This window comes from Ranitomeya variabilis, chromosome 3, assembly GCF_051348905.1.
Source record: "Ranitomeya variabilis isolate aRanVar5 chromosome 3, aRanVar5.hap1, whole genome shotgun sequence".
Lineage (NCBI taxonomy): Eukaryota > Metazoa > Chordata > Amphibia > Anura > Dendrobatidae > Ranitomeya > Ranitomeya variabilis.
Genome location: NC_135234.1, coordinates 626,861,494 through 626,875,092, shown reverse-complemented (window position 1 = coordinate 626,875,092; position 13,599 = coordinate 626,861,494).

The following is a 13,599-nucleotide window of genomic DNA, read 5'->3' as shown; positions in this document are numbered from 1 at the left end:
ATCCCCAGCAATAACAAATGGCATTGGTGGTCCTTCAGTGTTAGGAAGAGGTTGTGGCGGTGAAAATTAAAATCATTCCCATACAATAGTTGTCCCATGTCAGAGTTTTTGAAAGTCTGTGAGTCATTTCCTTGTCCAAATGAGGCAACGTCAAAGGCGACAAATTGACAATCTGCATCTGCAATCGCCATGAGAACAATTGAAAAATATTTTTTATAATTGAAGTACTCGGATCCACTTCCTGCAGGTTTCAGGATCCGAATATGTTTGCCGTCCACAGCCCCCACACAGTTAGGAAAATTACACACTTCATTGAATTTTGCAGCCACAGTTCAGCTGTGTGTTTGGGGAGGAATTCTACATGCAGAACATCACACAATGCACGGCAGGTGTCTCCAACAATCCCAGAAAGGGTGGACAGTTCAATCCTAAACTGAAAATGTAGCAATCTTAAGGTCTCTCCGGTAGCCAGGAATCTGCGGAACAGACAAAGGAACAAATAAATCAGTACATGGCTTTTCTAACAATAATTGTAATGACAGGTGTTTCTTGTTCAAAATTACATACCTTATGGTCACCAACAGGCGTTCCTCAGCAGGAATTGCTCTACATAGTTGGGTGTCCTGCCTGCCAATGGATCCTTGGAAACGTTGCAGCAAGTCATCAAAGCTCTGTTCCAACATCCTGGTGTAGTCAAAAAACTTAGCCGAGTTTGCACGAAGCTCTGTGTACAATGAGTGGTAGGCTCTACGGCTCTGTCAGAGTTCAACAATGGGGTGTTGCCAAAAGCATTGACGACGTCTTCTCCATCTTTCTCTTCTCCTTTCTTCCTCACAAGCCACAGTGAAAGCAAAAGCCAATTTCAAAGATAAATCCAGATTCAGATTGAAGCTCCCACGCTATGCATCTTGCAGCAGCATCCAGCATTCAAAGAAGCAGATTTCAGCTGTGCAGTGTCTCTATATATAGTAAACGCATAAGTAGTGTTGAGCATTCCGATACCGCAAGTATCGGGTATCGGCCGATACTTGCGGTATTGGAATTCCGATACCGAGATCCGATACTTTTGTGGTATCGGGAATCGGAATTGGAAGTTCCCAGTGTATGGTTCCCAGGGTCTGAAGGAGAGGAAACTCTCCTTCAGGCCCTGGGATCCATATCCATGTAAAAAATAAAGAATTAAAATAAAAAATATTGATATACTCACCTCTCTGGAGGCCCCTGGACATCACCGCTGGTAACCAGCAGCCTGCTTAGCTTAAAATGAGAGTGTTCAGCACCTTCCATGATGTCACGGCTTCTGATTGGTCACGTGCCGCTCATGTGACCGCCACGCGACCAATCACAAGCCGTGACGCAATTCTCAGGTCCTAAATTCCTAGAATTCGCGGCACACAACCAATCAGAAGCCGTGACGTCATGGAAGGCCCTAAACGCGCTCATTTTAAGCAAAGAAGGCTGCCGGTTACCAGCGGTGATGTCCAGGGGCCTCCGGAGAGGTGAGTATATCAATATTTTTTATTTTAATTCTTTATTTTACACAGTAATATGGATCCCAGGGCCTGAAGGAGAGTTTCCTCTCCTTCAGACCCTGGGAACCATCAGGATACCTTCCGATACTTGGTGTCCCATTGACTTGTATTGGTATCGGGTATCGGTATCGGCGATATCCGATACTTTTCGTGTATCGGCCGATACTATCCGATACCGATACTTTCAAGTATCGGACGGTATCGCTCAACACTACGCATAAGCCATGCCCATTGGGAAAAACCATACATGTGCGCATAAACAATGCAAAGGCAGGCAAAAACGCATGCAATCGGAAAGAAGCAGGGTGCGTCTGAGGGTGAGTATATACCTAATAGGAATATACTCACCCTCGGCTTCTTTCCGGCAGCCTTCCTTCTTAAGAATTAGCGCGTGAAGGGCCTTAGATGACATCACGGCTTTGTGATTGGTCGCGGCGGCCCACGTGACCGCTCAGCGACCAATCACAAGCCGTGACGTAATTCTCATGGCCTAAATTCCTAGAATGAGGAATTTAGGACCTGAGAATTACGTCACGGCTTGTTGTGATTGGTCGCTGAGTGGTCACGTGGGCCGCCGCGACCAATCACAAGCCATGAAGCATTCGAAAGGTCTTTCAAGCGCCATTCTTAGGAACGGAAGATGCCGGTTAGTACCAGGGCGCGTCAGAGGGTGAGTATATCAATATTTTTTATTTTAATTCTTTATTTTACACTTAAATATGGATCCCAGGGCACTGAAGGAGAGTTTTCTCTCCTTCAGACCCTGGGAACCATAGTATCCCATTGCACTGCATTGGGTTTCGCGTTTCGGCCGACCCCGACCCCGACTTTTTTATAGGATCGACCGATTTCACTCGACCCGACTTTTGAGAAAGTCAGGTTTTGTGAAACCCGACCCGATCCTATAAAAATAAAAGTCGCTCAACCCTACTGGTCACCAAAAGCATCTGTAACTTGCGGTAGGTGGTAAGGGTGGCAAAACCATGTTTTACTACTGGTTTTATGTGAAAATACATACTTTAATATAATTAAAAATGATTGTACACCGTAGTAAAGGATACCTGTTCAGTAATGGTTCCTGTTTAGAGCCCAAAGCTTTGTCTATTAGCTTTATAAGAAAGAAGGGAAAGCAGGACAATTTCCCAGTAATTTGTATCCTTCATACCAGACTAAATGATGGCCAAGAAGACTGTAAAAGCACAAACCTCGCCTGGTTGAGTTTTTCAACTATGTACACACGTGGTCAAAATTGTTGGTAGCCCTCATTTAATGACAGAAAAACCAACAATGGTCACAGAAATAACTTGAATCTGACAAAAGCAATAATAAATAAAAAATCTATGAAAATGAACAAATGAAAGACAGACACAGCTTTTCAACCATGCTTCCACAGAATTTAAAAAAAAAACAACTCATAAAATACGCATGGACAGAAATGATGGTACCCCTGAAAACAATGTGACAAAAGGGACATGTTAAATCAAGGTTTGTCCACTAACAAGCTTCACAGGTGTCTACAATCTTGAAATCAGTGAGAGGGCCTGTATATAAGACCATTTCCAAGCAGCTTGCTGTTCCTATGGCTACAGTTGCACATTTTATTCAGAAATTTAAGATCCATGGGACTGTAGCCAACCTCCCTGGACATGGCCGCAGGGGGAAAATTAATTACAAATCAAATAGATGGATAATACGAATGGTAACAAAAGAGTCCAGAAAAACTTCTAAACAGATTAAAGGTGAACTTCAAGCTCAAGGAACATCAGTGTCAGATCGCAGCATCTGTCATGGTATGAGCCAAAGTGGACGTCATGGGAGACGACCAAGGAGGACACCATTGTTGAAAAAAAAATCATAAAAAAGCCAGACTGGAAGTTGCCAAACTAGATGCTGACAAGCCACAAAGCTTCTGGGAGAATGTCCTACGGACAGATGAAACAAAAATGGAACTTTCTGGCAAGGCACATCAGCTCTATGTTCACAGATGGAAAAATGAAGCATATCAAGAAAAGAACACTGTCCCTACTGTGAAACATGGAGGAAGCTCTGTTATGTTCTGGGGCTGCTTTGCTGCATTTTGCACAGGGTGTCTAGAATCTGTGTAGGGTACAATGAAATCTCAAAACTATCAAGAGATAAATGTGCTGCCCAGTGTCAGAAAGCTTGGTCTCAGTCGCAGGTCAGGGGTCTTGCAACAGGATAATGACCCAAAACACACAGCTAAAAACACCCAAGAATGGCTAAGAGGAAAACATTATAATATTCTGAAGTGGTCTTCTATGAGCCCTGAGTTAAATCCTATTGAACATCCTTGGAAAGAGCTGAGACATGCCGTCTGGAAAAGGCAACCTTTAAACACGAGACAACAGGAGCAGTTTGCTCTTGAAGAGTGGGCCAAAATATCTGTCGAGAGGTGCAGAAGTCTCATTGACAGTTAGGCTACGTTCACATTTGCATTGCGTCGAGCGAAGCCGCGGCGACGCATGCGTCATCCGCCCCTATATTTAACATGGGGGGCGCATGGACATGCGTTGTCTAGCGTTTTGTGATGCATGCGTCATTTTTGGCGCAACTGTCAGGGCGCAGACAACGCTGCATGATGCAGTTTTTTGGCGTCAAAAAAATGAACGCATGCGTCACAAAACGCTGCGTTATGCATGCGTTATGCATGCGTTTTGCATGCGTTGTGCATGCTTTGTGCGTTGCGTCGCCAACGCTGCGCACAACAATGCAAATGTGAACGTAGCCTTACAGGAATGGTTTGATTGCAGTGATTGCCTCAAAAGGTTGTGCAACAAAATATTAAGTTAAGAGTACCATCATTTCTGTCCAGGCCTATTTCATGAGTTTTATTTTTTTTAAATTCTGTGGAAGCATGGTTGAAAAACAATGTCTGACTTTCATTTGTTCATTTTCATAGATTTTTTATTTACTATTACTTTTGTCAGATTCAAGTTATTTCTGTGACTACAGTATTGTGGGTTTTTCTGTCAGAGGGGTACCAACAGTTTTGACCACGTGTGCATATGATCAATCTATTAACATATTAATATATATTTATCATAATTAAACGTGACGATTCAGGTTATATTCATATGATCATTTTCACATATTTATCTCACCAATTATAAAAGGCTTATACTGTAGCAAGTAAATCACAACACGTTTTTTTCTGTTATTTTTCAACATTGCAAAAAAGGAAAAAAATGTTACGGTGGTTTTCAACCCAGCCTAACTTTTTTGTATTACTCATTTGTAATAATCACATAATCTTTTTATTCAATGTTTTTGCTCAGTCAGTCATGCATCAAACATTATTGTAAGATTGTACTGTATGTGATTATAGTTTATGTGATGATGATCGATCCCAGCTGTATACTAACAGCCAAAACCATTGTGTAATGTTTACCACAAGGGAATTTGGTCAATAGAAAATGTTTGTTTAACTAATTAAAAGCAATTACCATTTTCACTAATTTAAGTATGCTGTAATTTTTAGAGATATGACAATCATCATACAATGATACAGTGTGAAATAAACCAAAGCTGGGCAAACATTTTTTTCTTTTAATCCTTTTTTTCAAGGGGGACAGCAACATGGCTCAGTGGTTAGTGATGTAGCCTTACAGCGCTGGGGTCCAGGGTTTAAAACCCAACAAGGACAACATCTACAAGGAGTTTGTATGTTACCCCTTACTTACTGATAGGGAATCTAGGGAATCAGACTTACTGATAGGGAATCTAGATTGTGAGCTCCTATGGGGACAGTGCCGATAATGTCTGTAAAGCGCTGTGGAATTAATGGCGCTATATAATGTTGTAAAATAATTAAATAAAAATAAATAAATCTCTGAGCAGTTGATGATGTTGCAGAGAAAATGAATAGATCTCCCCCCTTGATATTTCACTTATTCATTTCAGTAGAGCACCATCTCTGACATGTGGAACACTGTAATGCAGGAGCTGTGCAAGCGCGATGGCCGCTAGGAGTTCAGGTTACATGACAGTTGACACCTGGCTCTCACAGCCAGGAGCAGTGCCCACACCACTGCTATCCCACTGATATCTATCTCAACATTTAGGAGTCTGGGAGAGGGAGGGGCTACCATCCAATCAGAGACCCCGCAACGTCATTGAAAGGGCACGATCATTGACATGGTGACCCGAGGTCATCATGACGACATCCATGTCACCAAGCTACGGAAAGCCTGTTAGACCATGCTCAGAGTGTGGTCTAAGAGGCTTTTATTAGTGCAGCACTGACAGATATAAAGCATTATACCAGCGATCAGAGTGCTAAAAGTTAAGGTCCCATAGAGAGACTAAAAAAGTAAAAGAAAATTTAAAAAAATTGGAAAAATATTTCAAGATAATAGTAATAAAATAGATATAAATATATACCCATAAATTCATATTTTTATGTAAAAGAAAAACACAATAACAAACACATATTTGGTATTGCTGCGTCCAGAATGACCTGACCTATAAAACTAGTTAACCCCTTCAGTGAACACTGCAAAAATAATAAAAAATGAAAAACAAGGCAGAAAAAATATGCATTTTCATCATGCTGCCGAACAAAAAACACAATTATAGAGCTCTGCCAAATACAGACTGGTATCAATACGTATGAATGATCTCATATATAGTCAGACATAAGACCATGGCTAGAAGATGAATCATTGGATATACATATATTTAAAGTGCATGTGCAAAAGGGGGTAAATAAAAAGCAGTATATTGTCTCCATTATAGTACACCACAATCATTTAAACGTGAATGAAAGAAGAGCTATCTCAGTGTTATTGTAAACGATATAAGTCAAGACAGTCTAGGCATGATATAAAGGTATAAATTAATTTGAATGGCTTACCCATGATGGTGAGGGAGAAAGGACACCTGCCGTTTAAGCCGCGATGCGAGTTTCACTGTTGCTTTAAAGACAGAGAAACGTGTGTCGAGGCTTATACGGCGGATGAATTAATTGAGAGGTGTAGTTTGTAAAATTGGGTCACTTATGGGGAGGTTCTGCTGTTCTGGCACCTCAGGGACTCTTCAAGTGGATTATGGCACCCGCAAACCATAGCATTAAAATCTGCACTGTAATATGGTGCTTCTTTCCTTCTGAGCTTTCCACTTTGTCTGAAAAGTAGTTCCCAATTACAAACAGGATATTGGCGCACTCGGGAGAAATTGCACAACAAACTGAGAGGTCCTTTATTCCAATTAGCCCTTATAAAAATTAAAAATGTGGGGCTAAAACAACATTTTAGTGGTAAAAATGTTATTATTCTGCTTTCACCGCTTAAAATTCTGTGAGGCACATGTGGTGTCAACATGCTCACTGCACCCCTACATGAATTCATTGAGGGTGTAGTTTGTAAAATAAGGTCACTTATGGGGGTTTCTGGTGGTCCAGCACCTCAGGGACTCTGTCAATGTAACATGACACCTTTACACCAATCCAGTAAAATCTAAACTCTAATATGGCGCGTCTTCCCTTTTGAGCTTTGCACTGCGCCTCAAAAGTAGTTTTCAACCACATATGGGTATCATTGTGCTCAGGAAAAATGGAACAGCAAATTGTGTGGGGAAATTTCTCCCGATACACTTGTGAAAATGCATAATTTGGGATGAAACTACATTTTTGTATGAAAAATTAGATTTTTTATTTTCACTGCTCTACTTTACAACATTCTGTGAAGCACCTGGTGTTAGGGCTAGCGGAATGCACCAAATGGATATAGAGACTTTATTATACTATATGCGTTCGCAGCCCGGGGTCCACCGTGCAGGAGAACCTGCTGCTAGCAAATGGCGGAACTAAATGGCGGTATGCGCTACCTCTGTTACTTCACAGAGTAGCCGTGAACTCAAAGCACTGCGCCCTGTTAAACTTCACAGTGGCACAGGCTAACTACCCACGCGAGAGCAGTCAGTGGTCATGCATGCACACAAAACTCCTCGCCGGAGGTGCCAGCATGCTAGGGCCTTATTTCAGCCAGGTCCCTGAATACTCAAACACACAAACTCCTCGCTGGAGGTGCCAGCATTCTAGGGGCTTATTTTAGCTGTATCCCTGAACACAATCATACGTGACCACACTGGCGCAACGTACAACATATAACAATACTAGCGCATGGCCGTGCGGCCATGCGAGCCTTAAATAGTTGCAGCACATACAGGACCTTCCTAGAAGGACCAATGAGAGGCTGCCACAGAGCGTGAGCACTTACAGGTCCTTCCTGAAGGACCAATGGCCTTAGCTGCAGTGTCTGATCATGTTACCCTCGATCTCCACTGAGAGATCTTACTCTGGGCATGCTCAGAACAAGAAAAGCAGGACTTAGTCCCAGAAGCGTCTGCTCGCCACTGCCCAGCACTGAATTCAATGGCAGAAGCAGGAAAAGCAGCACTAACTCTCTGTACAGAGTCAGACTGAGCGAGACGCTGGGAGCGACGTCTCCGCTGAGCAGGCTCCACTGCGGCAGGAGAAGAATGGGAGACCGCAGCGGAGATGGCCCGAGATTCCCCCTGTGCAGAGGCGGGAACTCGACCCCTAACATTATGTAGCGCCCCCACTGCCGCAGGGCCGAGGGGTACCCGGTACCGGGCCTCTGAGTCTCTGCTCTGGGGTTGTCACGGCGGCTAGGCCCAGTCCGTGACCCTGCTGAGGGGCGTTACAGTGAAAGATATGATGGATGATGGTGGTGGTGGTGGTGCGGTGCAATAAATAACGAGGACACCAGGTTGCAGTCTCTTTACCTCTTTACTGAAGATCTCTGGGTCCTCAGTCCGGAGTCCGGATAACCAGGCTGCGCAAGTCCGGCGGGTCCAATGGCACCTCCAGAGTTCCCTTAACAGGTGGAAATCTGCGCCTACCTCCTAGCGCTGTGTGTTGCGGTCCTTCCCTGCTGTGCTTACGGAAAGTCCCCACAACTGTTGTGTCCGTTTCTTAAGTTCCCTCACAACTCGATTAGATGATGTTCTGCTAATCCTCCGTCCCTCCCTGATGTTACGGTTGGAAGGGCACCCATATGACGGGTAGGCTCGGAGCTCTTCCGGGACCCTAGAGTCGCCCCTCTCCACAAGTTGCCCCCCAAGACTGCATAGGTGATTTTGATGAGACAGCCCGCCTTTGACTGACTGTCCTGCCGTTGGTTTAGAGTATTGCTTGAAGCTAGATATTGTAATACTCCCTCGGCGTTCCGGCCGCCGGTTGTGTGCCTCAGTAGGATGTTGCTTCGGTCTTACAGCACGACCCCTACTGGTATTCTCCTTGTTGCTTTGATCTCGTTTCTCACTCAGCACAATCTATCTCGCTTTCAATCCTTCCTTGGGTACCGCCGCTATACTGAGCAGGCACGGTCCCGTTACGTTCGCTCTGGTTGCCAAGCCTCTGTCAGGATCCCACCCCTGACAGAGACCCTACCGAATCTTCTCCCGCAACACCCTCTGCCACAAGGTGTTGCCTGGTTCCAACCCAGTCAGCTTCTGTCTAACTTCCTGCCTGACCCCCAGTTTTACCAGTGTGTGGAGAGTGGCCTAATGAATAGAACCCTTAGCTCCCCCTGGAGGCCCGGCGGTGAAATGTATTGGTGTCTGTGATACCTGATCAGATGAACTCCTTCAGTGCCATCAGACGTACCATAGCTCCCCTTAGTGGCGGAGCCACAGTACTGCAACGACCAGGACTCTGGGGCACTGCACTCCCCCCCGGTTAAATCCAGTACTCCGGTACTGGGAAGAAAACAACAATACAGGTTAGCAAAAAGACATACAATTTTGTTGAGTGCAATAACAATAAGTATATTTAAACAGAGCTTCCCTTTATGGGAGGTGAGGACACTTGAACGTTACAAACATGGTTAATTATCATAGCAACATGCTATAAATAACTTTTCTTACCCAACCTGGTATTCTACTTAGTACAAATTCTTGCACAATAATTTAACATTGCCCTTAAGGACGTACACTCTGAATCCACTAAAGACCTTCTTATAATCACATTATAAGGCAATTTAACTTTTACATTCTCCTTCGTTAAATCTGCAGGACCGCCTGTCCTAACGGCACCAGACCTACTGCCTCTCCTTTCTTACAGGACCGCTCCTTTCAGCCCGAGCCTTCTGTCTTTTCAACTACTATACATAGTATAGAACATAACATTTCTTTTAGTTTAGGATCAATGAGCCATTTCTTCAAGGCTCCTAAGAGGACTCACTAACTAACCCCATACGGGTTCACTCTCTCTGTCCTCATCTTTCTATCAACATTATCAAACATTTTCCACAATTAACTTGTTAAATACACATAACTTTTTCATGCAAGCATCATCATTACTTTCTTTTTTTTCGTCAAGTCATTATTGCTATCTCTCAGTCTTAAAGCAATACCATTCTTTAAATGCAACAAGTGAACATCCCCTTTAAGAGGGGACCAAGTCTCTATGAGGTAGCAGATCTTCTCAAGCTACCAGTCCATACTCAGCAAAGGCTCCGGTGCGGTATCTTCACAAAGAGTCCTTCTTTAAGTAAAACCAGTAGGGAGCACCTTTAAGAAGGTGCAAACTATTTACAGAAAGTTTGTATCATGCACTGTTCATGATTGCGGCAGTTCTGGAACTTGTGCAAAACTTGGAAAAACAAACAAAACAATAGGGATCCCGGGTCAACAAAGGGATTCCTTTAAAAGTTAACCCTAACGGGTTTAGCAGCAAAACAGCAGAGAAACAGTTAACTATTTACATGTTTGTGGTATCGAGGTTTATCCTTATAGCAAATCACAAGACATCAGCCGAAAGTGGACACCTTCCGACTGTGCAGGCTTCGATCCTTGGCCAGCAGCTGATGCCGCACCAGTGTCACTGGCGGATTTCCCTGGGGCAGTCAGACCTCCTGATGTCTGAACCTGAAGGCGGACTCTAGCTGCCAGCTCAGTCGCTGCAATGAGACGTACGGCGGCAATATTGGTAAGATCCGTCACGTCTGGTTCCATCATGGTTGAAGTAACAGATGACACTCTCCCAGGCCCACAGCGGCGCACGTTCCGGGCATACCATCCGCATGCATTCCGATGACGGGTGTAAGTCACCTGATCCCCCTTTTGCAATGGGTCACCACTTCAGCCGCAGCAGGGAGTCTTCACGTTGCAACTGGCAACAAAGACGTCAGTTGGTAGCCCCGGTTCCTGTATGGAGCCCCATCCCCTCTTCGGGTGGAAGGTCAATATGCAGCGCCCCAGAGTCCTGGTCGTTGCAGTACTGTGGCTCCGCCACTAAGGGGAGCTATGGTACGTCTGATGGCACTGAAGGAGTTCATCTGATCAGGTATCACAGACACCAATACATTTCACAGTCGGGCCTCCGGGGGGAGCTAAGGGTTCTATTCATTAGGCCACTCCCCACCATAGTGGGTAAACTGGGGGTCAGGCAGGAAGTTAGATCAGAAAGCTGACTGGGTTGGAACCAGGCAACACCTTGTGGCAGAGGGTGTTGTGGGGGAAGATACAGTAGAGTCTCTGTCAGGGGTGGGATCCTGACAGAGGCTTGGCCACTTGAACGAATGTAACGGGACCGTGCCTGCTCCGCGTAGCGGCGGTGCCCAAGGAAGGACTAGAAGAGAGATAGATTGTGCTGAGTGAGAAACGAGATCACGCAAAAGGAGAAATACCAGTAGGGGTCGTGCTGTAAGACCGAGGCAACATCCTACTGAGGCGCACTACCGGTGGCCGGAACGCCGAGGGAGTATAATAACATTCAGCTTCAAGCAATACTTCAAACAGCGGCAGGACAGTCAGTCTGAGGCGGGCTGTCTAACTTAAATCACCTATGCAGTCTTGGGGGGCAACTTGTAGAGAGGGGCGACTCTAGGGTCCCGGAAGAGCTCCGAGCCTACCCGTCAAACGGGTGCCATCCCAACCAGAACACCAGGGAGGGACGGAGAATTAGCAGAACATCATCTAATTGAGTTGTGAGGGAACTTAAGAAACAGACACAACAGTTGTGGGGACTTTCCGTAAGCACAGCAGGGAAGGACCGCAACACATAGCGCTAGAAGGAAGGCACCGATTTCCACCTGTGAAGAGAACTCTGGAGGTGCCATTGGACCGGCCGGACTTGCGCAGCCTGGTGAACCATATTCTGGACTGAGGACCCAGAGATCTTCAGTAAAGAGGTAAAGAGACTGCAACCTGGTGTCCTCGTTATTTACTGCACTGCACCACTACAGCCTCATCACTATCGTCCGTTATACCTATTACACTGTGCGCCCCACGACAGGGTCACGGACTGGGCCTAGCCACCGTGACAACCCCGGAGCAGAGACTCAGAGGCCCGGCACCGGGTACCCCTCGGCCCTGCGGCAGTGGGGGCGCTACAACTTGGCGTCACGAACAGGATCTACTTAAGCCTGGAGAATCAGGTCATGTGTGCCTTGGAACTGTGATTTATTGTGCTTGGACTGTGACTTATTGCAAAGACTGTGTATTGCCACTTGCCGCCAGAAGTTCCCGCCAAAACCACCGCCATTACAGCGCTAAGGAGAGCGCAGGAGAAGAAGAAGGGCGTGGAGTGGGCGTAGACAAGCTGGAGAACGCGAAAGACAATGGCCACCCAGTCTAAATATTTCAGCCCTTTGAGGACGTGTCCGTCAGCAGCCGAGATCCGCCTACTGATCCTCAATGGGGGGCGGAGACAAAGAAAGCGAAACCACCCACGAAGGAGAGAGCGGGAAAAGGACCAGGAAGAAGAAGTGAGCGACATGGAGGACGCCATGGTGAGCCGCCCGGAGCCGGAGCGTGGGGTCGGAGCAGAGGACTTCCCCAGCCACCCGGAGGGGCACCGCAACCAGGCCTCCACCGCTGATGCTGAATTCCTGGAGGCCGGGTGGAAGAAGGCCATCATCAGGAGGCTCACCAGACGTCTGTTGGCAGCCTCGTCTGGTCCGGAGCAGGAAAGAAGTTCCAGCGCTCCGAAGCCAGAAAGTAAGGCCCTGCCGGAAAGCGAGATGCTGCGAGCAGAGATGACAACGTCGCAGCACGAGGCCCTGCAGCCAGCATTCCAGACCCCAGCAGAGGCAGAGCAGACCGGCACCGGAGGGACCGCATCTGAAGCAGGTATGAAGGACGACCCTGCCCTGACAACCGACACCACTCCCGCGACTGCTAGTGCCACAGCTGCTGACTCCGTTCCAGTGACTGATCTTGCAGCAGCCGCTACCTCTGCTGCAGCAAATGTCCATACTCGAGCTGCGCAGATCTCCATCGCTGCGCACGATTTAACAGTACATGCAAGACGGATTAACGGCGTTTGTCCAGCACTGGGTGTAACCCTGGACCTCACTCTTCCCAGGCCAAGAAGGGTTAAGTGCCAGGTGCAGCCCTGGAAGCCGTCCAACTAAACCTCGGAAACCTGAAACTGTACATAGTTAACTGTTTGTTTCCCTGCTTTTTGCTGCTTTAAACCCGACTAGGGTTAACTCCTAAAGGGATCCCTTTGTTTACCCGGGATCCCTTCCTCTGCTTTTGCTTTTGTTTCCTGTTTCCTCATTGTTGAAAAGAACTGCTGAATCATGAACAGTGCATGATACAAACTGCTTGTAAATAGTTTGCACCTTCTTAAAGGGGCTTCTTACTGGTTTTACTTCAAAAAGGACTCTTTGTGAAGATACCACACTGGAACCTTTGCTGAGTATGGACTGGTAGCTTGAGAAGATACGCTACCTCATAGAGACTCGGTCCCCTCTTAAAGGGGATGTTCACTTGTCGCACTTAAACGATGATATTGCTTTAAGATAAGTAGCGATGATGTTTGACGAAAGAAAATGATGATAATGGATACATGAGAAAGTTATATGTATTTAACTAGTTAATTGTGAAGAAATGCTGATGATGTTCTCTAAAAAGGAAAAGTGAAAGATAGTAGAGGGATGCAGTGGGCCCGTAGGGGTAGACGTGGTGTCCAGCATGCATGTTAGTGAGAAAAATAATGAGAAGGTTAGATGTTGTATAAAGAAAATGGTTGATTACGTTGATAGATAATTAGGATAGAAGGTAAACCCTGAGTCCT